The sequence below is a fragment of the Semicossyphus pulcher genome, unplaced genomic scaffold (assembly GCF_022749685.1).
Source record: "Semicossyphus pulcher isolate SPU_LCO1_2020_fin unplaced genomic scaffold, fSemPul1.0.p SCAF_23, whole genome shotgun sequence".
NCBI lineage: Eukaryota > Metazoa > Chordata > Actinopteri > Labriformes > Labridae > Semicossyphus > Semicossyphus pulcher.
Genome location: NW_027211697.1, coordinates 10,216,593 through 10,240,603, shown reverse-complemented (window position 1 = coordinate 10,240,603; position 24,011 = coordinate 10,216,593). Strand labels below are relative to the sequence as shown.

The window sequence follows — 24,011 nt, the reverse complement described above, 5'->3', positions numbered from 1 at the left end:
ACGGTTGGCTCCCTTGGTTACAGTTGTAACTCTTGATTTTCCTCGCTGACGGTCGAAGACTGTTTGCTTCATCTGAGCATCCAATTTGTTTCTCTTTCTTTGGATTTTCACTTCTTGTTGAAGTTGTATCTGTAGTCATCGATCTTTTCTTTGTTTGTTCAGCCATAGTAGATTACTGTTTACTCGCAACACTTGGAGAGAGCGGAAAAGCAGCCGCTTAGCTCCGCCTACCCTCTCTGGCAGACCAACCACTGCTGGCTGATGGAAAACGTGTCACTAACTGGGCGCCGCTTGTGATTTTTTCCCTGAAAGTCGCCACAGACACCCATTCTTCAAATGCAAAGGCTTTCATCAGTGGGCCATAGGCTCAATCAGCATTGTGTTACCTCATTCGACGAAAGATAGCAATTTAACAGACATTTATTTAAAAGAAAATCTTCGAGATGATATCTTTAAGGAAGTTCTAATTTCACTTCAAAGAAAACATTTTAATCCAATATTCAAAGAACGTTTTAAGGATGTTTATCATTTCAAATAAAGTTCTTGTAACATAAAACTTAAACTAAGACAAAACGTTTTAACTGCAACGTTCTGAAGATATTTTCAGGATGTTATCGAGGCCTGGGATGTCAGAACGCCTTTTATAAAACATTTGCTCAACGTTACATAAAAACAAAGTTAGAACATGCTCACTGCAACATCCTGAGGGTCTTTTCAGGATGTTAGAACGGCCAGAACATGATTTATGAAACGTTCCTAAAATGTGATTTGAACATTCTCACTGCAACATTCTGAAAATGTTTTTAGAGAACATTCTGCTAACATTAAAAGGAACCAAATAAAAACTTCCCAATCGAGACATTACCAAAACATCGCACGTAAGATTCTCAGATCGTTCTTAGAACCGAAGATTTCTAGTTGGGAATGGGGACATGATAGCTTCGGGAGGTGACAGGAGATCAGCTGTGGCCTGCCCTCTCTGTCGCTTTGATTCATGTCAAACTGAACGTGTCAGCTGGCCTGATTCCAGACATTTCAACCTCCCCTTTGTGTCGGACTAAAGAGGAGAACTGCGCCTTAAGGCAGGAACCCATGGCAAGCTCTCTCAAAGGTTAATGAGGATGCATGTAAGATTGATCCCATCCTGTGGTTGGACAGCTTGTTTCAGGAAATCACTTCACATAACGGAGTCCTGACAGCCAGAGAAGGGCAAGATAAATGGACAGCAGGAGCCTGCAACGGTGTACAGTGCGGTGTGTGTGTGTTTGTGTGGAGGGTTACATGAGTTCAAGTGTCTCCAGATGTTTGCGCGCCTGTTGCTTGACGTTCTCGGACGATCTCTAGTCGTTACGATCCAGCCTTGCTCGTTGTCAGGCAGTTAATTGTGGCTCTGATAAACTGGCCTGACCACGGCTGGCTCCTCTGTCCCCTTCAACACGCTCCAACATCATCAGAACACAGCTGTGCTCTGAAAACCTCGCAGCAGGGGAAAAGGTCATGAAACTTCATGCTTGATGACTCTTGCTGCTTTCCATCTAAGTGTGTGTGCGTGACAATCAATCCGTCATTTTTTGCACATCTTATTCATGATTTGTGATTCAGATGTCCCTGGGATAATTGAAGAGCATCATTACTGGAAGGTTCTGGGCGGTATTGGACTTGAAGTGTGCTATCAGCTGTCAGGGAACAGTAGATAACCTTCCCTCATGAGAGCCCAGTCACATTATCTCCCTCTCCAAGCCCTTTGTTCGGGACAGAGGAGAACGACATGAGAAAAGCACTTTGCCAACAAATAACACCATCACCTCCCATCCCCTCTTCTCGCCTCCTCACAGCACGTCCAAGCTCTTCTGGGACAACGGCCGCCCCTGAACTCCTCATTGAATGATGCTGAGAGGGGCTCGGTCCAGGGGTTGGGTGTGCCAAACAAACATAAAGGTTGATGCAGCACGCAAGTCGTGACTGCAGTGGTCAATTCAGTAAAGGCCAATATAACCCTCCATCGTCCCTGAGCAGAGGGAAGGACAATAAAATGAAGCAAAAATGACCAGGTAGTAAAAAGTCTGGCTGCTATGAAACCTTACACTGCCCTTTGTACAACAAAGCACACAAAAGTAAGAGGATAACATGGACTGTAAATAAGGAAAGGTCAATGGGGTCAAGCTCCAGTCATGTTTTAAGACATATAAAATACGTTTAATCAGGAGTGAGTCTGCAAAAATTACGATGACGGTTACAGCTGGCTCACGCATCACCAAAGTATGATATGCATAGCGTCGCCCCGTCCATTAACGGGATTGGCTCCTTAGGTTTGTGACGTCACAAACCTGCCAATCTGAAAACGTGTTGTTCAGCCTGTCCTTGGTACGCTGCAGTTTAAAAGCAGACAGGCCCAGCCGTGGAGATGACTGCTGATGCTGTCCCTGATGTGTCTTGTAGCACATGAAGAACACCACATGGAGATGTTTACAAGGTTAAACACTGGATTAACACTGGAGGGGGGCTTTAAACCATTTCGTTAAAGTAGCTCAGCGTAAGTTCAAGAAGGAAGACTCGTCATTCATTAGCCATCATTCATCATGTCACATTCTCCCTCTCTCTGTCCTTCCTGTCCTGATCAGCTGATTATAGGCGTACTAAACCAACCAGTTAGCCTTGACGTCTGTGGACCAATCATCCCGCTGCCTCTAAATTTTAAAGCTGTCCTCCTCTCTTCCGCAGACTGTTTGTCAGTCTCAGCTCGATCATTGCGACCCTCCTCCACCCCGTTCACCTCCAATCCAGCTCAAGTCCAGCTCCTCAGCTCAGCTCATCCTGCATCCTGTCTTCTCCATCATTACCACCAGTGTCTGGACTCCATTGGGGGGGTGGGGGGTATCCTATCCTGCTCTCGGCCTCTCTACCCCTTCAAGCACATGAAGACATCACGATGGAGTCTAATCATCAAAGACTTTGCACATTTCATTCTTTTCAAATTTGTAAATAAATAATTGTTCCCTCTTAATGAAGTCTCTCTGATTGAAATGGCCAGATGGGCGTGCGTACATCGGTCAAATTGCTTCTCTCTAGTTTATTGCCTCAGTAAAACGTTTTCAAATGAATCTAATAATTGGTCTCAATTGTAAGATTCAAGTCTTCTTCAGTTCAGCATTAAGGTAGTTATGGCGACATTAAGAAGAAAGACGATGAGGCAGGGTATGCTTTAGGGCATGGCTACCTGTGATTGACAGTCGCTACCACAGCAACCAGCATCTCCATCTTCTCATCCAAATATGGTCAAATCCAAATAAGTCCATCCATCATCTATACTGCTTATCCCGTTCAGGGTCGCAGGGAGCTGGAGCTTATCCCAGCTGTCAATCGCAGCGGGCGCATCCAGACAGACAACCTTTCCAATCACATTCACACCTACGGGCAATTTAGAGTCACCAGTTAACCTAACGAACATGTCTTTGGACTGTGGGAGGAAGGCGGAGTACAGAGTATGTTCAAACCAGGATTTGAACCAGGAACCTTCTAGCTGTGAGGCGACAGCGCGAACCACTGCACCACCGTGCAGCCAATTTCAAGGTCAAAGTCAAGTCTACTCTTGGGACATTCAGAAGAGGAAAAATAGATGCATATGAATGCTACAGGTGCAGTACCCATGAACAGGAAAAGCAACATTTGTCCTTTAAACTCCCTTTGCAACCCAAGCGGGACTGAGCAGCCAAAATTAATGTCCCGGGGAGGTTTCCTAAAAGCAGCAGAACACAGAGGGCAACAGAGGGCGAAGAGCTGGCAGATATGCTTGGATCAGCACACAAACGCACAAAAAAACCCAGCTAACATATCATGTGCCTTATCTTCCTATAATGACAGGTTTGCTTTCCAGGGCCAGGTATCAGAGCAGGGGGGCAGTGGAGCAGGTGGTGCAGAGAAACTGCTAGGCTGGGCAGCCCTCCATGCCAGCTGGCACTGCCGACAAGCAGCCCCCACCTTCTCCCTCCACTGCGTCCCCATCCTGGGATACACGGTACATCCTGTCCCTGTCGGGGGGGAAGGGGGCAGGAGGAAAAAGAGAGAGCCTGTCCGGTATGACAGGCTGTTTAGGAGGACTTCATTACTGCGGCATGGTTCACAGGGGAGAGGAGGGAGAGGAGGGAGAGCTGGGAGATTTTGGGAACAATTCAGGTAGAGAGAAAATGGACAAAGACAATAAAGGCGGGATTGGGTCAGTGAGTTTGTCAGTAGTGGTGGTGGGATGAAATCTTGTGTGTGCTGTCTGTGAGTGAACCCATTCAGTCAGAAAACATGAAAGGCACTTGTGCATATTTCATAAGGAATCACTGAGGGAGTCACACTGTCATTTCTGACAGTAGAGGAGAAGCAGAGAGACAGTGTGTGTGTTTGTGTTTGTGTGTGTGTGCGTGTGTCTCCTAAGCTGAGGATGTCATGAAGTGGGGGAGGGCGAGCATTGACCTTCCTTTTTACCGCTGAACACTTGTGCTGAGCCCAGGTTACTTCTGATGCATTAAAAAGGGATTTAAGAAGGTGAGCAGAATTACTCACACTCTAAATGAGGGGAGACTCATCGGCCCCCCTGACGGAGCGGAGAGTGTCATGCAGACTTTGTCTTTAACAGACTGGCTTCTGAATAATACAGAGAAGACACTTTTCTCAATTTACTACATTTATAAACAAGCCTGGTGAGCCAAATGTTAACATGTGCACAAGGCTAGTGTCCAAGCACACACTTCACTAAGGCCCAGCATTATGTTGTATGAAAATGATGGATTAAAAGTAGCAGATATGAGATGATTTTCATTTAAATAAACTATCTATCGCCGCATTATGTAACACAATAGTTATTGAGCCTATGGCCCACTAATGAAAGCCTTTGCGTCTGCAGTATTACAGACTGGTGCTGTGTCCGAAATGCAATACTATATCAGCAGTACGTACTGATTTGGCCAAAATGTAGTATTCAGTATGCAAAAGTTACATTTAAAGTATGCCAAAAAAACCTGGATGTCGTACTGATAGGGAAAAAATCTCTAGTATGCATCGGACCAGTCTGCCTTGCCTACTGTATCCCACAATGCAAAGCGTTGAAACGTTACAACGGCAGTTGAAATGGCACACGGCATCAGCATTCCTCAAGAGCGGAAGGGGGTTATTGTTTTTTGCGGGCTATTGTTTACTTCCACTTTCCAAAACGGGAAACAGGTGCCCGGCGTTGCATACTGCAAAATAAATTTGAACGGCGCCGTACTACATACTACTGCCGAACACATCACGCAGTATATAGTCCGTAGTATCCGATTTCAAACACAGCATGGGTGTCTGGTGCGACTTTGGCGAAAAAAATCACAAGCGGCGCTCAGTAAGTGACGCATTTTCCATCACCCAGCAGTGGTTGGTCTGCCAGAGAGGGTAGGCGGAGCTAAGCGGCTGCTTTTACGGTCTCTTGCAAGTGTTGCGAGTTAACAGTAATCTACTACGGCTGAACAAACAAAGAAAAGATGGATGACTACAGATACAACTTCAACCGAGATACTCGGTTCAACGGAGCCAACCGTGGATGTCACACACGCAACACTGTCCGGATATCTGGGATGTGTGCTCCCGCAATTACCGGTTATCGCTGTAGGTGCCGCCAAAGAGAACAAAACTGAGATCTTTGAGATTACAACTTAAACTAAGTCCAGATGAAATCGGTCAGAAGGACCTTTTTGCAATGATGTGAGTTACATTGATTTAGGGATTACATTAATTCATTGGATTAGTCACTGTTATTCCCATCTGGTTATTTTGTCCATAAATGGTCTCATAATTAACGTTCCATCGATGGATTCCATTGACAATGCAGTCTAAAATGACTCTAGTTATAAGACTTATCTCTGTCAACCATCCCTAAAGTAGATCAGTTATTTTCTAATTCCCCCTTGGTATCTTTTTGTCCCTTCTAAAAGATTTGCACCCGACAGCCTCCTGCTCAAAATGTAACATCATTTAACAACTCTTTTGAGTTTGAGATCTTAGTCTGCTGCAAGTACAGTCATTTCAGAAAGATTCAGAGCTTTATTAGGGTTTTGTAATTTTGACATTGTTGCCAGTGTCAGGCTAATATACTGCTTCTTATTATAATTGATTGCTGCCTAATGTGTATTAGTTCCTCTATAATGCAATGATTGAGCCCACTGAGCATGTAAGACACTAATACACTGTCTAAACCAGTGGTTCTCAAAGTGGGGTCCTGGGACTGTCCTTGTTCTGTATCATTAAAAACTGCATGTCTTCTGATGAGGACCATTTGCGGCACTGAAACAAGCATATTGTGTCCATTACTCCCGCCCATGTTAGCTTTGGACCAATAGAAACTGATCTGATTGAGACACATCACGTCAATCTGTCATGAATCACTCAACTCACTCAGGTCGCAACAAACCGTTCCTGCAGCTTCTGAGCTTGGCTTATTAGCAAGCTAGCTAGCCGGTGAGCATGGAGAACTATTTGAATCAGTCAAGTGATGCTAAGCTCAAACTAGCTAAAATGAGAAAATATGACGAAAGGTATAGGCTTGAGAACAGCGACGGGAGGCCAAAATGCTTCATATCTTCAGTGAAGGAAGCTATGAAGCCAGCCAAGCTAAAGCGACGTCTGATTACAAAGCACTCAGAACAAAAAGGACAAAACAAAAGATTTTGACCATCGAAAGAGAGAGGAATGCACCCACCAGAAAACACAGATGGTGAACCTGGCCACAACTTCAGAGAAAGCACAGAAGGCTTCTCATTTGGTGGCTCAATAGATTGCAAGAGCTAAGAAGCCACACACAATTGCACAAGAGCTCGTACTTCCAGCCGCAGTTGAAATGTGTGAAGTTATGCGTAAAGATTTACACTACAAATTGTTCCAATGGCATCAGAGAGTGTAAAGCACAATCGGTGATACTATTATTAAGGTGTCCTCCAAAAATGGGACCCTGGCCTCAAATAACCCCTGATCTAAACCATATTAAACTGTTTACGAGGGTACAAAACCATCAAACTAATTGAAGAACAGCTAAACATTCACTCCAGAAATCAAGATGACCCACAGTGACCTTTTGGAATGAGTTATATAAGCCTGAGCTCATAAAAAGAAACAAGTCTTGCACACAGCCTGGGTTCTCTCTGCACATTAGCTCTCCAGGGTTTGGGACGTAAACACATCTCTTAACTGTGAATGACGTCTGAATACTACTCAGCATACACACAAACAAACTGTCCCAGCACAGCAAGCCACAGCAGAGATCTCTCTTCCCGTTGCAATCAACAAAATGTGATGATATCCTTCCCCTCGCGCTAAAACAAAAGTTCCACATTTGGCCGGAGTGTTTTTTTCCTGGCTTCAATCTGGCCTCATCGCCGAACACTCAGAATGACAATAGAAGCACTTGACATCTCTCCAAAGTCTTTAACTCTGGCTCGGCTGTGTCTGTCTCGTACACACTCGGCGCTCATTTTGTATTCTGCGCTTCTGATCCCTCCATCCTTGACAGGCTCAGGCTGCCATGGTCTGCTGGCAGAACAACAGACACAGTTGACATCCCTCCAAAATCTTTTACACCCGCCCCCCCCCGCCCCACAGCCTTTGCTCAGTGGCCTGTGCCTTCTCCCTGTTTTGTCAATCACTGTGCCTCACTGTCTGTCTCTCTCTCCATCCCAAATCCAACCATCCTGCCTCTGCTTTTGAGTCCAAGCCGACGTTCGTTTGCCTCATCACAGCAGAGGCTTTAGGAGCTCTTTCTCTGCCAAGTATTGCCACGGCTGACATCATCCCAGAAGCTCAAACTCACTTTCCATCTCATCTTTTTTCACTCCATCCTCCTCTCTTCTGTCAAACCCTTCACCCATGCATGCTCCTCTGAATGCTAACCACCACCACCACCACCACCCTCTTTTCATCTCTGTCATAATTTTGACCACATAGCTGCATATGCAATTCAGCACACCTGTTCAGTTCACTTGTTTCCTGCTGATCTGTATTAAACATTTTCTTGACAGCTGAGATCTGCCTGGCATTGCAAAGTGTGAACCCCTTTGGAGTTGTAGCAGAGCTTAAAATCCTCAGACAGGACTCACTAACCTCCTGTTTAACGAGCACCAACACTGTCCTGCAGCACATCTACTTTTTATGAGCTATGAAAAAACCTGTTTTTAGATTTATGAATTTTTCAGATAACACCATGAGACTTTTTTATTGTCCTATGGATTACCTTACCTATTACAAGCAGGCCTCTGTGCAGTGTCTCTTTAATTCATTTTAATGCTATCCTATACATCCCTCCTTCTGTCAGCTTTTGGCTTTCAACATAAAGGGAGGATTGCAGACTTAAAGAATGATTTAGTGAAACACAAACGGCAAAAGCAAAAAGCTTACTGTTGGGAGAAAAACACTGGAAGACCCCGATGAATACATCCACAAAATGAGCATGGGCTGACGAACGAACTGACAGAGAGACAGGGGAAGACAAAAGCTGTGTGCCGATTCAGGGGCTGCATCCTTAGACGCGAGGGTGTAGAATTGGGTAGTGGTATACAGAAATGACCAATAATTTGATCTAAAAATCAATATATGATACGCGTAATTGTTGCTCTTTCAACCTGCGGAAGACTCGCATATGAGACTCTGTCTGTCACTGTAAACAAGAGCCCTTTTTATACTGCGGTTCCGCCTCAGCGGCGTAAGGAAGCTCCGCCATCATGCAGCCTTTTTAATCCTTTTTAAACAAGCGCGTCTGTTCCGCCCTGCCGGCTCCACTGTTTACACAGACGCCGTTTCATATCTGTTACTGCCTCTGATGCCAGCTCAGAGGCGGGACGACTTCACCCCACCATTCTGCCTCCGTGCGTTTTACATAGAAGACGGAGTAACACGTAATAGATATAATAATCCCGCCTTGAATTGGCAGTGTAAAAAGGGGCTGAGGACTCAGTGTACAGTTTAGTTCATACACGTCACCAAACTGAAATGTATAAAGCAGAACAACATGTCTCGTGCTCAAATGACCAGTGGGACATTTGAAATGAAAACACCTCATCATCAAAGCGTGCAGCACCAAAAGTTACGTTTATCCATTATAATTAATAAACCTTTTTACTGCTACAAACACCAGTTACTGAGGTGGAGATACAGACAGAGATTGGAGTTTACATACTAAAGTAATTTATTCTTTACAGTTCCAAACAGTGATGAAACGATAATAATTTGTTCGTGAATTCAGACCTCCTTCACAAGGCACAGGGAGAGAGCAGATGAAGCGGAGAAACCATTCTGTCCTCACTCTCTGTCAACTAAACCACTCAGAGACTACAAGGAGAAATTATCACATGAATTATCATATTTTAAATCTTGCTGGAATCTTGCGAAGGACACCCCCGATGGATTCTTTGTGTTCCAATGGAATAACTAGCGTAAAATGTTAAAAAGTAACAAAGGGGGCCTTGAAACTTTTAATTATTTTTAAAATAGCCAACTAGCTACCTGTTGCTAGGCTACAGGAGCGGCTACTTGTGACGCAAGGGTAAGGACGGGAACAGCTGGTGACACAAACAGGAAATGCTCAGTAGACCAGACCGTCTCATTTCAGTTCGCAGGTTACAAATGACGCATCCTTCGTAGACCGCATCCAAGGATGCAGCCCCTGCATTGAGACACAGCTAAAGACTACCGGTGTGTCCGAAACCGCATACTATCATACTAATCATACTAATCATACTAACCGTGACGTAAAATAATATTTGAGTATGAGACGTGAGCTCACTGGTTGTACTCAACCGCCCCAAAATGCATTGCGGCTATTCAGCTTCTACTATTGCGGAAATGGACCGGAGATCAGACCGGACATACGTAAACAATTAAGTCACGTGATACGGAGAAGGCGGCTCTGAGTATGATGCGAACGGCATCCTAATAGTCAGGTTAGTAGGGAGTATGCAGTACATACTGTTTGAGTATGTAGTAGGCAGTACGTTAGCGGTTTCGGACACAGCATAAATTCACTAGGGAGGGGAGGGTAATCAGGCACAGGTGGGAGAATTAAGGGAAACAATAAGGGGCGGGGCACACAATCACACAGGCAGGAAGTAGATCAACATACACAAGAGGGAATGGTGATTGACAAAATAAAAAAGGAAATGAAAACTGAGCACTGAATAAATGATTAATATGACACCTTCTTCTGTTTTTGACCTTGTGATGCACTTTTATTCTCCTTCTCTACTTAATTTTCTTGTATCACTTTATATATTTCAGCGATTCTGCAATAGTTGTACAAAAGGGAATATGAATAGTTTCATTTCTCTTTGATGAAATAAAAGTTGAATCAGCCCCTTGACTTGTTTCTGGCTTCGGCCTCCATCTCTAAAAAAGAGCAATTAAGGACAAAAAAGGGACAATTTCAAGTACATTTATTTCCAGGAGTCGAAAAAAACAAAGTCTTTTTCTTCTGTTGCGTCTAACTGAAATTCAATTTCATCACATGTTGAATTATCTCAGACAGAGATGCTATTGACCCACAGCTATGAGCAAAGCCCCCATTGATTAAACAGTGACCGAGCGGCTTTGGGTAAATGATCAAAGCAAACAGCTTATGCTCCACCTTTCATCCCCTTCTGCTTTAATACCACAGACTTTGCTTGCTCAACATTCTGAGTAATGGCGTCTTCACTCGGGGACTGATGATGAAAAAGTGCCGGATCTTCTGCCGAGCGCTGCGCCACTCCCCGAGGACTCTTTATCTAAAGCAGGCCAGTGATACAGCGGGTTTAAAAGAGGACGCTAACTACAAGCTCAGCCTGCAACACAAAAACCCCTGAATCACAGTCTGCCTGTGATACAGAGACACAGTTGACCTGCCTCCTCTTAAAAAACAGAAATGATAGGTTCATTACATCTCACGGTCAAGCACAGAAAGTAGGGCCGGAAACAACCTGATGTGCAGCCTGCTAACATAAGCATCGCTGCATTGTTTGTTGACGAAGGTGTCATTTACAAGCAGAGGCAGAGCTCTGACTCAACATTTACAGAATGAGACAGCAGCAAGATGGAGAGCAGAAAAATAACAATAAACAGGAAAAAGCAGAAAGGAGCAGTGACACGAAGTGAGACAGATTAAAAGGACGGGCAATGACCTCTGTCGGGAATAGATCAGGCACGGAGAAAATCCTCACAGGCACACACATCCATGCCGTAAGTCAGGAAATAGCCTTCAGGAGTGACAGTATGGGAGACTCCTGAGGCTATAAAGTATGTTGGTGGAGGTGCAGCTGACAGCTGGAGGGGACACAGGAGGGATGTCCCACACTGAAGCCAACAGAGGGAGCTGAGCCGGAAGGCAAGGAGCTCATTTTAGCCCCGGCAAGCCTGGCAGATATTACCTTGTGCTAGTTAAAGATTTATTCTAACAGAGACGATGAATCTTTGGAAAAGGCATCACGGAAATGTGACAGTACAGCTCATGTACACTTAGAGAGCAAAGATATTCAGCAGCCTTGGACACATTTTACACTGTTACAGTGGAATCCAGATTGACAAGAGCTGTTGGAAAACCATCCATGTTTCTGTCTATCTGATCTTGTTCACAGGTTTCACAGTAAAGAGCTTTTTATATTTTCATTTCTGAATAATTTACAAAAATTATTACTTCTTTGTATCCGTAGTAAAACCCATTTGAAATTTCAAATGTTATGAACAACCAATGGAAAAGTTCAAGAGTACTTACGCAAGGAACCGTACTCTAATGTGAAGCCCCCTTCTTGAATGCCGGTTGTAACATTTCCCACTAAGCAATAGTGGGAAAGGTTACAACTGGCCTTCAGACCCAGGTCAAATGACTCTGCAGTAGACCCGGCATTGATGGGAACAAAACCCGGGTCAACACGCTATTCTCCGCCCCCTTTCCGGCGCGATGCTATGATGTGTCGGTAACTTCTGCGACTCCTTGTCATCTCAGCTAAAAATTCCGCCCGTCTCCGTCTGAGCAGCGCTCGAACATCATTCCAAATTTTTTGGCGCCAAGTTTGATAAACAGAATGAGTAATCGATACAATAAAGACCTAACCACCGTAACATCTTCACTTTTTACTAACCCTGTCTCCGGCGCGTTCGTGATGTCAGACGGTGACGCAGACGAAAAGAGACCGAAAGAAGTATACTTCACTGGCAATGGGAAAAGAGACAATCGGCATCTATAAGCGGGTCTGAAAAACCCACGTCAACGCCTGTCAGGACTCCGTGATTTCCTGAAACAAGCTGTCCAACCACAGGATGGGATCAATCTTACATGCGTCCTCATTAACCTTCGACAGAGGTTGCCATGGATTCCTGCCTTAAGGCGCAGTTCTCTTCCCTCGTCTGACACAAAGCGACTGTCAGCCTGGAAAATCAAGAGTTACAACCGGAGCCAACCGTGGACGTCACACATGCGACACTGTCTGGATATCTGGGAAGTGTGCTCCTGCAATTACTGTTTATCGCCATAGGAGCCGCCAAAGAGAATTAAACTAAGATCTTAGGGATTATTATCTTTAAGTCTACAATGTCACCAGGAATGTGTTGGCATTTTTACCTCCATTATCCCAGCAAACAAAACTAACATCAATGCAGCTTATGTTAGTTGACTCTGCAGAGAGGGTGATTGGCCGCAATCTGCCATCTCTCGAGGACCTGTACACCTCCAGGACCCTGAGGCGTGCAGGTAAGATTGTGGCCGACCCCTCTCACCCAGTCTCTTTGAGACGCTCCCCTCTGGCAAGAGGCTGCGCTCCGAAGGACCGAAACCTCCCGACACAGGAACAGTTTCTTCCCCTCTGCTGTCAGCCTTGTCAACAAGGCTCCAACCACCCCCAACCTTGACATGGTCTGTCATCCAGCCCCTCAGTCACTCAACATCTCATGAATGTTTAAGACTCTAATTGCGTTACATTAACGCAGACTGGGCTCTTGTATTGTCTTTACACTGCGCTATTTTTAACTTTATACTGTAAGCTTTTTGCACACATCTGTACAGTTTTTATTCACGCCTGTTGTACATATTTTGTATTATACGTATTGCTTTTTACATTTTTATTCTTAGTGCCTATTTTTGCATCTTATTCTATTTAAGTTTATCTTTATTCCAGTTCTGTGTTCATTGTTCTGCAGCCAAAATCACCAAAACACACTCCTTGTATGTGCAAACCTACTTGGAGAGAAACCCCGATTCTGATTCTAAACTAGCTTCACTACACGCTCACAGTCACACTCACACTCACTCTCTTATGCATTACTCAGAAACATTTAAGAATAAATGATACATTATTTAAAACGAGAGAATGAATAGCCATCAAAGTGCATATACACAAAAGAAATGTGGGCACAGGAATGATTACAGGAAACTGAATAGCAGATGAGGACGGGGCCGAGAAAGGAAAGAGGATTCAAAAGTGAGCAAAAGAGATGACTTTATAAAAAAAAGCGTCTCGCTATATTAGATGAAACCAGAGTAACAAAGAAAGAGGGTGTGCCAGACGAGCATATCAAAATAGAGGCCTCTGTCTGCTCTTAAAGGACGGGGCAGGAGAGAAAATCAGCTCACAGCCTGCGGTGCTAATAATAAAGTACTTCGGTCTGCATAATGGACACAAATATACACAAAAGAATTCAGGGAGAAAACACACTTTTACTGTGCATTACACACACACACACACACACACACACACACACAGTAAATCCATGCAGGCTAAGTGCAGTGTGCTGCTTCAGGGTGGACCGCCTCCCCGTCATCTTCCCTCATTCATTATTCACACAGCCATTTATCACACACACACACACACACACACACACACACTTCCCGCTGTGCACTCTAACGAGTGACTGCAGCCCAAAAACACGGACAGGCTGCCGATGCTATGTGGCCGTTTGCATTTTCACGAACACAAAATGAAAAAAATAAGAGTGTGCAAGTGAGTGTTTGCTTCCAGGAGGATGGGTGGGGGTTGTTGTGGGTGTCACCTTAAGAGTGAGCTGTTCATCTGTCAATGTCATTGAAGGCGTGTGTGTGTCTGTTAGAGCAGGAGTGTTGGCATTTTCTATACCCTCGATCACAAAGGAGAAAAGCTTAGGATGCATCAATGACTCATGATAGCAATTTATCACCCGCACGTCTGCACGGTTGTAAGGAGAGCAAGCTTAGTCCTATACTCAGCTCACACTTTACCAGCAGAGATCTACGAACCAAAAATAGAAAGAGTCCGTACAGCAGGAGAAAGACAGAGACACGTTTTCAAATGTCTTTCACTGTTTCAAGGTTTCTTTAAGAGTCTGAAATGTGCAATTATGTATCCTTGCAGGATTCCTTTACAGCTGCTGCAGCGAACAGTCTCTGCACGTGTTCGGCTTGTTTTTGCTGCTCTTGTAGAAAAATAGACCTTTGCTAGATTTTAACCACAGTATAAAAACCAGAACAGCTGAATAAACTCAATATAGCCCCTTTCTCCCAGTCAGACCTCCAGTCCTTCCATCTAAAAAGAAGCCTCCAGTTTCCAGCTGACCCCCGCCCCATTCAATTGCCCGTTGCCATTGTAATTAGCCTTGACAGGCCCAGGGTGCCGAGCTGGAATAAGACTGTGTGTTGCTGCAGATGGGAAACGTCCTTTCCCCATGTGTTATGCGGAGGCTGGTGTTATGACTGTGAGCCAGGTGGAGCCCTGAACAGGATGAACCTGCAGGAGCAGCACTATCCATCTTTCTGTCTCACTCTGTACTGAAACACCTTTCTTCCTTTGTTCTGCTTTCTCTATTTGGTTACAGGTTTTTCTCTGTCTGCAGGAAAGGAAGATATGTTTGCAGGAAAAGCACATTTCCATATGTGAGACTTCCTACGATGTTTGATTACAGATTAGCTTGGCGTTTCCTGTTTGCATTCCTTATATTCGCTACTCACAGCGTCTGAGTTGTGCTAGTTATACGAGAAAGTAAATATCTGTCAAATTCTGTTCACCACTTTCAAACAACAAATCAACACATTGCTGCACTACATTAGCTCGCCTGTGTTACACCACCAGTTAAATGGAAGCAAATGGAGCAGCTGAAACATAAGCTACTGGGCTACAGCCTTCAAAGGAGGCAGGATACGGAGGATGCATCATTCATAGCCTGCGTATAGAAAACTAAAGCGGAACTGAAATGAGACGGTCTGGTCTACGGGGGATTTCTACGGGGGACTGTTCCCGCCCTTACCCTTGCGTCACCCAACGCTGCTCCTGTCGCCTAGCAACAGGTAGCTAGGGGGCTAACTAGCTAGCATAACCTATTATTTTAAAGATAATTTGTTTCAAGGCCTCTTTCGTTTATTTAACCATGTGTATCTCTAGCTATTCGACTGAGTTGAAACCGAAACCTTTTACATTTAAAAGCGTATTCCTCGGCCACGTTAGAGTCCGCTATCTTGATTGAACTGGCACGCAATGCATCTCGGATATGTTGGGCCGCGAAGGATGCACCCAATAGATCTTTCGTGGCCCGGTAAACGGAGGCCGCATTTGTCGGCCGCATCTGAAGGAGCCTTCGAAATTGGACAGCCTTCAACGTGCTTCTGTGACGCAATCGACCTTCAAACACGGCTGATCCGTGCTATGCTTACAAGGCTCCGGTACAATCGTCTAACCTGAGCTACCTAATCCGGCCATGAACTACAATGTCTATAAGGAGACTCCATACAGTGAATCCATAATAATAAATCCTTCTTGTGATCATTTATACATGTTTAAGTGCTGAAAACTGTTAGCCGCTTCCTGATGCCTGGTATTGAGCCTAATGAGACCGTGTTCCTAGCTTTCCAAAGGCACTGTTACTGAAGTCTGTGTCAGCACTGATATTAAATAGTTATTGTAATAATAGTGCCGATAGTGATGATAGAAAGAGCTTTCAAACATATTTACAGACAGGAAAATGTTTCCATTTCATTAAAAAAGTCTAATTATGTCAGTAAAATGAAGCACTTTATTTCTTTTATCATTATAAAAAATCACTATGTTAACTATACTAATATTTCACAATGTTACAATAATAACCTCTATCAGCTGACTGACTTCAGTACTGGAGGCTTTGTAAACACTCTTTGGAAGTCAGCACTAAAATGCCTCCATCCTACAACCTCAGCAAGCCACCTGAACACAATCCCTCATCAGCACTGCCATACGTATTGATTTGTGTGCTTCGCTTATTAGATTAAAAGCCCAGGGGCCTGTACCCAAAGTGAACGAGTGCGAGCACTCTGTGTAACATGTTCTACCCCACATGTTTCTTGTGCTGCCAGGCTCCAGCCACGTTAGCAGCTCACATGTGTGGCTTCTTATCAGGCAGACTGTGGTGGCGCTGATATCAGACTCTCATCCACCTCGCCCAGGGTCATCTCTGTCAGACCAGATAGAGGCAGGACACCTTACTATAGAGCCAACTGTCCCCAATAGGGAGACTGGGAGGTGTGCAGCGTATACTGACACTTGTCAGGATTAAGTGGAGCACAACAGGATACATAGATGTCCAGAGGAAAACCTCAGTATCAGCTCAATAGAAATATCACTGGGCCGTGCAGATAAGATCAACTGCAGCCCGTTGGAATAATATGCTTTCTGCTTTTCTGCTCTTGATCCAGAAAGTCATTACACCCCCTGAGTACTAATCTGTTATTGCTTGCTGGGTCGAAGCAGCAAGCACAACCCTTGCTGTACAGTCTTCCTGTACAAGTACAGGTAGCCCAATCCTGCTGCGTAACAGTGTGACACAGCAGATAACCCAAATGACTGCAGCTATGAAATCCAGCTAATCACCACATCGCAGACCTTCAACAACCTTGCCTCGACGGCACCATGTTTTAAGCGCCTGACAAGAGATCTGGACGCTCTGCAGACCTGCTTAGTATGATAAGGCCCAAATGATTAATGGTGAGATTGCATTGCTGCCGGCTACAATGACATGCTGTGCTGAACCATAATACACTGTGCAGGGTGATACTGTAAAATGCAGCGTGATGTATTATGCCATTACTCTCTTAGCAGAGCTGTAATCTACCATGCAGAGGCAAGGTGTTCTGGGCAAGGCTCGGTCACTGCAATACAATACAGCAGCTTAAAGTCCCCGCTGGCTGTTTTGTTCCCCTTGCAGCCTCTGAAGCGTCCCCTCCCAGACTTTAGATGAGGTGCATACAGAACTCAGCATGCCTTGTCACAGTAATCCAGGGATCTATTTATCAATGGTTTTATAAACCATCCAAACCGCTGTCACCACAGCCCAACCATGCAATAGCTCTACGTCTGCCCCTCCTTATCCCCTCAAAGAAGTAAGCCAATCCACTAAGAGCTTCCCACTTCACTACTGACCCCGCTGTCTTTCTACAGTAGGGCTGAATGCTGTATGTGCATACTGATTCGGACTCAAGAGTCTAGACGAAAATTATGCCAGGTATTTTGATTTCTGGCCAGAGGAGAAGACAGCTGTGTTTATATCAAGGTGAAAAAGCCAATCCGTTTAACTTTCAGTCAAGTGAAGCAGCGTGCAGACGTGCAGAACACACACACACAAACACATGCACAACACTTTAGGTGTTAAATCCTGGGGTTTAAATGAGAACAGCCTCCCTTTCTCCGCTTGTGATTCACACAAGTGCTCAATGCTGAGGTCCGGTTACACGAGAGCTTAACGTACTGACGGTTAATCAACGCTGCAGCAGTTCTGCTCTTTAGTACCACCATCCAGTGAACCACAAGCAAGTCCATCATGGTCTAGTTTGGTGTAGTTAAAATGACCTCAGGTCTGTTTGCCGAGTTAGCAGCTCATCTGGGTTCGTGTGAAAGCTGTCAATCTAAACCTGATGTGTCCGAACCAATGACTGTATATATAGATGGACGACGCGTCTCCATCTGCTCTCATTGTACAAAATTGATGCCAAAGTAGCCCCCATGATAGGCGCTGCCATCTTGCCGCTAACCAAAACACGACTCAACTTGCCTAAAAAAAACAGCAAAGATCCCGCATGTATTAAACAACAGAACAGCTTCTTGTGTTGGTCTGAGGTTAACGTTCACAGGTATTGGAAACTTTAATGACTGTAGTGATTGTTTTAGTTACGTCTCCTCTCGCCGTTCCTCCTCCACTCTGCTAATCCAGAACAGATCGGCTGCAGGAGCCGTATTTGTCAACAGAGCTGTCAATCATCATTTTTACAGCATCAAATAACTAATTAAAAATAATCTTGTCAGAAAAATGAACACTTGGATGTTAATCAGCATGATAATAACTAGCTTTAATGACAGAAACCATGTTTGAGAAAAATGTATTTAACGTGTATTTTGATTTTGTAGTTTTTTTTATAGTTTGACTTATGTCCCATCTGTTAACATGGAGGAGGCGGGCTTTATGACCTATACTGCAGCCAGTCAGCAGGGGGCGCTCCTAATGTTTTGGCTTCACTATAACGGAGCTGTCATGTCGTCCATCTTTTTATACAGTCTATGGTCCACAGTGTGTCCTCCACCTGCCGATCTCTACTGCACAACTCTGGCTCCAAATGACGCCACCGGGGGCATCAAATTTGTAGATGGAGACGTGCCGTCCATCTATATACAGTCATTGATCTGGACCGAAGGACCGCACTCGAGGGGTGAAAGCACCCTCACATACAGATCAGTTAAGGGCAATTCATCTACTTGTTCTCTCCTCCTCTCATTTCTTCATACCCAGTTCTTTACATATAACCTCAAAACCAGCCTCATTTATCGTGGTGAAGGTCACATTATAAGCAGTTCTCAGCTGAGCCTCGGGCAAAAACTGTGCATTTTGCTGACTGACAGTAAACCCCCTGGGGCATAGCTTTCACACAGTAAAGGTTTGAGTGTGAAATGTGTGTGTGCATGAGTCTCCAAAAAGCACAAATGCCTCTCCTGATAACTAATACCTGCTGCGGAAAAAAAGAAGTAATAGATCCAGAGTGAAGAGACACTCCTCATCAGGGTGATGTGCAGCTAAGTTCTGCTCTCTGCTCAAATCAATCAAATTGAATCTTCTCAATTATTCATCTGCATGCTTAATGGTGGACAAGTAATCTGAACAAATTAAAATCAAGGACCAGAATACATAATATCTTCTGTGTTACAGCCACATGGTTGATTCTCTTTGATATCCACAGGACATGCAAACCTCGCTCGTCGCTTCATCGTATACAAACACAGCCATGAAAGCCTCGTTGTAGGCAATCAATATCATTCCATGTGATAAAACGGCTGGTTGGCGGCGGATTGTGTTCGGGGTCGGGATAACACCAGGCCAGTGTGGGAAGATATGATGATGGAAAATTACGAACATTAATCACTTGAGCCGAGGAGATTACCCAGTCTTGCTTCATTAGATATCTCCCATAGGGGTAAAAAGAGGAGAGGAGGGATGTACTGTGCGCAGCTGCCCGGCACAGCTTTGCTCAGCAGTTAAGTTAGAAAAGGTCAAGCTCACAATTTCCAACTGAAGCAGAGATCAGGCCTTACTTAAAGCAGCTGGTTACCGAGAAGCCTGCTCATAATGAGTGCTGGGAAAAAAGGAAAAGGGCCTGTGAAATTATACCAAAGAGCTGTGGGTAGCTCAAATTAATGAAAGCGTTCTTTAGATCGTCAAAGTGGGGCAGCTAGCATTCGTTTGGATTTTTTTTACTCTTTCAAACTGAGGTACAGCGACAGCCTGGATGATTTAGAATCGGAGAGAGAGGAGTAGAGGCATACAAACAAGGAAAGGAGTCTTTTAAATCTGCAATAACTGATTTTTTTCTCCACTAGGGAGGAGTGGAAACAAGTTATGATAACAAGCGTGACATATCCTCACATGTGAAGTTGTTACAGCAACTAATTAGCACATCGGAACTTAATTACACACTCAGTAGTTACGGAGCAACATTATCATTCATTTGGAGTAATGTTTCTGGCCATTTGGTGAATAAAGGTCCAATATTTCTTCTCTTTTTGTCTCAACCAACTCCCAAGAAAATTATCCTGCTTTTTGGTGCCAAGGAGTTTAAAGAGCATAAGGGCCTGTGTCCACTAACAGCGTTTTTTTGTGCTGGCAGCGCCCTGGACCTCAATTTAAATTTTTCTTGCTCCTCATTGGTAATTACTGTTGCTTGTGAATCTTCTCAATGCCCTTTGTGTTAGACAGAGGTGCTTATTTCAGGATTTACTCCAGTCTTGCTGTGTGCTAAGAAAACCGCAGTGGCAAATCATTATATGACATAAATGCACAGTAAAATGTGTTTAAGATTATGCAGCTTTTATATTTGATACAATAATGTAAATAAAGAGGCAACAGACAAATAACAATGTATTTTGCTGAAATCATGTTCTGGCATTAGCAGCAGCTCTACACCTGGAAATTTTAGCCTTGAAAAAAAAAAAGGATTAGCTTCTCCTCCACAATTTGTGTTGACAAAGTTGGTATCTGAAGTCCTACCCCTATTTGATTTTGATTTTAGGGTGAGGGAGAAGCGACATTGACGAGCGGGGCGGTGTTCCAAAAGAGAGCCCTGTGAGCGCAGCTGACGAAAAGGGCATGTTTGCACTTCTGCATTGGTTTTGTATAGAAAATAGGCGCTGCCAGCACAAAAAAAAGCAGTCAGTGGAAACAGGCCCTTAAAGCTCCTGTTAAGAGTTTTTCGCTGGTTATGAAACAGACTGAATTTAATTCTGATTACTCTATATGACCTACAAAAAGTAAACCAGACCCTCAGCGACAAGATTGATTATTTCTATATAGTTATTTTTAATGCCTGAAACCGCTGGCGGGGGGTAGGTGTCAGATGAAGCGGTTAACTGCACGCTGCCTTTGTTTACATTATTCAGGACAAAAATTTAAAGTGAGTGATACATGAGACTCATAAAGAAAGCAGGATGAGATTTTTTGTTAAAAACCACCACTTGAATGCATGAACAGGACAAAATCAGCAAAGAGATAAGAGGTACGGCTTTGTCCACAGGGGGCGCCAAAATCGACACTGTATTTTTACTGAAAACAGCTGCCTGCTGCAGCCAAAACAAAACTATGAGAGCTAAGAGAGGGGGACAAATTAAGATTGAGATGATCAGGTAGGTAATGTAGGTAATATTCTGTCAATTGATACAATACTATTATAAAAATATAGATTATAGCAGCCACTAAGCTACTGAAGCAGACTGGGCAATGTAGGACACTAGAAGCAGCTGTTGTGTTCATCTGCAATACTACTGTAGAGTTCCAGATTGAACTGCTAATGACTCTAAACATTACATTTTCTACATTCTTATTGTAACAATCAAAACTGGTAAACAACTCCATTTCCCCTGGAAACAAAGGCTCCTTGAAAGGGAGAAGAACCATCTCTAGCTCTCTGCGGTGATTCTATCAGCAGAAAGATAATAGGACCACACTGACTGTCTCCTGCGAAGGGATAATCTTCTGCAGGTGCCATCATTCTGCATTAAGCACAAAGGAAGGACATAGACAGGTATTTTCCAGGGAAACAGAGCCAAATATAGCTCCCATTTCCAGTAAGGAAAATGCACAACACAACAAGCTCTGGCCTCACACACAGCCTCTTATGGAGACAAGCACAAAGAGCCTGCTGTTTAGATCCTTTCAGTACATCCTTCAGGTGGGCTGTGTTGTGGTCTAAGATGCATTTCATTATTGATTAAACTCCCATTTATTTCCTGAAGTCGTTCATTAATCAGTTAATCACCACAAAATGTCAGAAAGTAGAGCTGATATTATTTAATCAGTCAGCTGAGAGGAAATCAATCTGCAGCCAACCGATTAATCATTTATGTAATATACAGAAAGTTCTCTGCTTCCAGCATCGCCAGTGTGAGTTTGTTTTTCTCTGTTTTGTATTACTTTAACTGAACATCTTTGGGTTTTGCAACACTAAAGGAAACTCTACAGCAAGCATTTTCTGACTCTTCATAGCAATAATGAAAATTGTTGCATTTTTAAGAATTAGTCTTCCTACTAGGTTATCCTGTATTATAAGTAACAACACATCTTTTATAGATATAATCTCTTTCTTTCTTGGAAAAAATCACAAGCGGCACCCAGTTAGTGACGCATTTCCATCAGCCAGCAGTGGTTGGTCTGCCAGAGAGGGTAGACTGAGCTAAGCGGCTATTTTTCCGCTCTCACGAGGAAACAGTAATCTACTATGGCTGAACAAAGAAAAGATCGATGACTACAGATACAACTTCAAAAATAAGTGAAAATCCAAAGAAAAAGAAACAAACTCGACGCTCAGATGAAGGCAAACAGTCTGAAAAGGAAAGCGACCGTCAGCCAGGAAAATCAAGAGTTACAACCGGAGCCAACCGTGGACGTCACACATGCAACACTGTCTGGATATCTGGGAAGTGTGCTCCCGCAATTACTGTTCATCGCCATAGATGCCACCAAAGAGAAAGAAACGATGATCGATTGAAATCGCTAAGATTATCCGTGATGTAAAACATTCAATGGTCGCAGTCGTTTCTGCCTCTCTCTTTTCTCGCCCCTTATATCCTTGTAAATACAATACATCTTTGGGTAATGGACTGTATGTTGGACAAAACAAGAAATCTAGAGATTAAACAATTAATGAATAAATCAGAAAAATTATTTATTAAGCTAACTGCATTGTAAAACCGTCTCAACCCTGGAACACCAGCCATCACCCACTGAGATGTAAAGTGAGCCACAACATCTCCGCCTCGGGTCAGCGCTGAGGAGCCAACAGGATGTGGCTGACACGTGGCAGCACCGCATGTGAACCACTGCTACAATGAGCCACAAATAGCTCATAACTACAGTGGAAAGCTATAGGTAAGAAAATATAAGCTTTTGAACATTGCACCAACAGGATGAAAGAAAAAAAACACTCAAACTGTTTGTAACAAAAGTTAAACATTGCACTCACTCAAAAAGGACATCAAAATACAAAGAACAAAGCTGCACAGCCATCATTGCTTAGGTCAGAGCAATTTACTTCTGAAATCAGGCAACAGGGACCAGCAGCAGCCAGGATTCATGCCTGCGTGTGATGTTACCCAAATGATTAACACAGACTGAGCCAGACAGTGGAGGGAGTTTTTACAGCACTGGAGAACAACTCTCTTTTGACAGCCAGTTCTCTCACTGGCACAACAGATCCAGAGGGAGACGATAAATCTTAGGAGAGGACCTGAATACATGATGGAGGTAAGAAAGGACTACAGGAGGGCACTGTGGGTAACACAGTTATCCTCGAAATGAAAAAAACAGCAAGTAACAGCAAGAGTGGTAGACACTCATTAATCTGAAAGATGAGGAGAAAATGCAGGCCTATAAATCTTTCCTGCAGGCTGGTAAACAAGAGGCACTTTTGCTCAATCTTGTTTCTTGACTCGTCACAGCAGCGATTTCCAACCCAAAATAATATAGTCCTACAGCGAGAACATGTTTTGTTGTGTGCACAAAATACTAATTGTTACACGTCAATTGCTAATTTGTGTGAATTATCAGTGCTTATTAATCCATGCCTAAAATGCACAGTGCAAAATCAGACGTGCAGCCTCCAGAGAAGCACATTCAGCATCTATTGAAACAAAAATAAACCTGAAATGCTAATTCAAAAGGGCAGATGAACGCCATCTGCAATACCTTAGTCAGACTCCATCACTTCACTTACACCGGGTGATTATGGATCAGCAAGCCTCTAAAGATGAAAAGAGCCATTAAGCCAACATTTAGTTTCAGTAGGGTGATTTGCATGAATGTATCAAATAAAAGCTGCAGTCAAGCAGTTTAGAGGCAAGGGAAGGAGAGGAAAAGATAGAGAGGTGGAGATAAAGCTGGGGGCAAATCTCTATTACAGGAGGCGACAGTTGCATTAAGTTGTAAAGCAATCGCTGGGGTTCAGAGCAAGGTAAAGAGAACAGGACGCATTGAGGACGTCTGGAAGGCAATCTAATTGAAGGGGAACACAG

The 24,011-nt window shown here is 43.8% G+C and overlaps 1 protein-coding gene across 1 annotated transcript in view; it reads right to left on the bottom strand.

The window, feature by feature from the left end:
• The window catches only part of LOC138602658 (adenylate cyclase type 9-like), a 41,470-nt gene that overhangs the window by 14,842 nt on the left and 2,617 nt on the right, over positions 1-24,011 (bottom strand). The gene's annotated exons all lie outside the window — the stretch shown is intronic.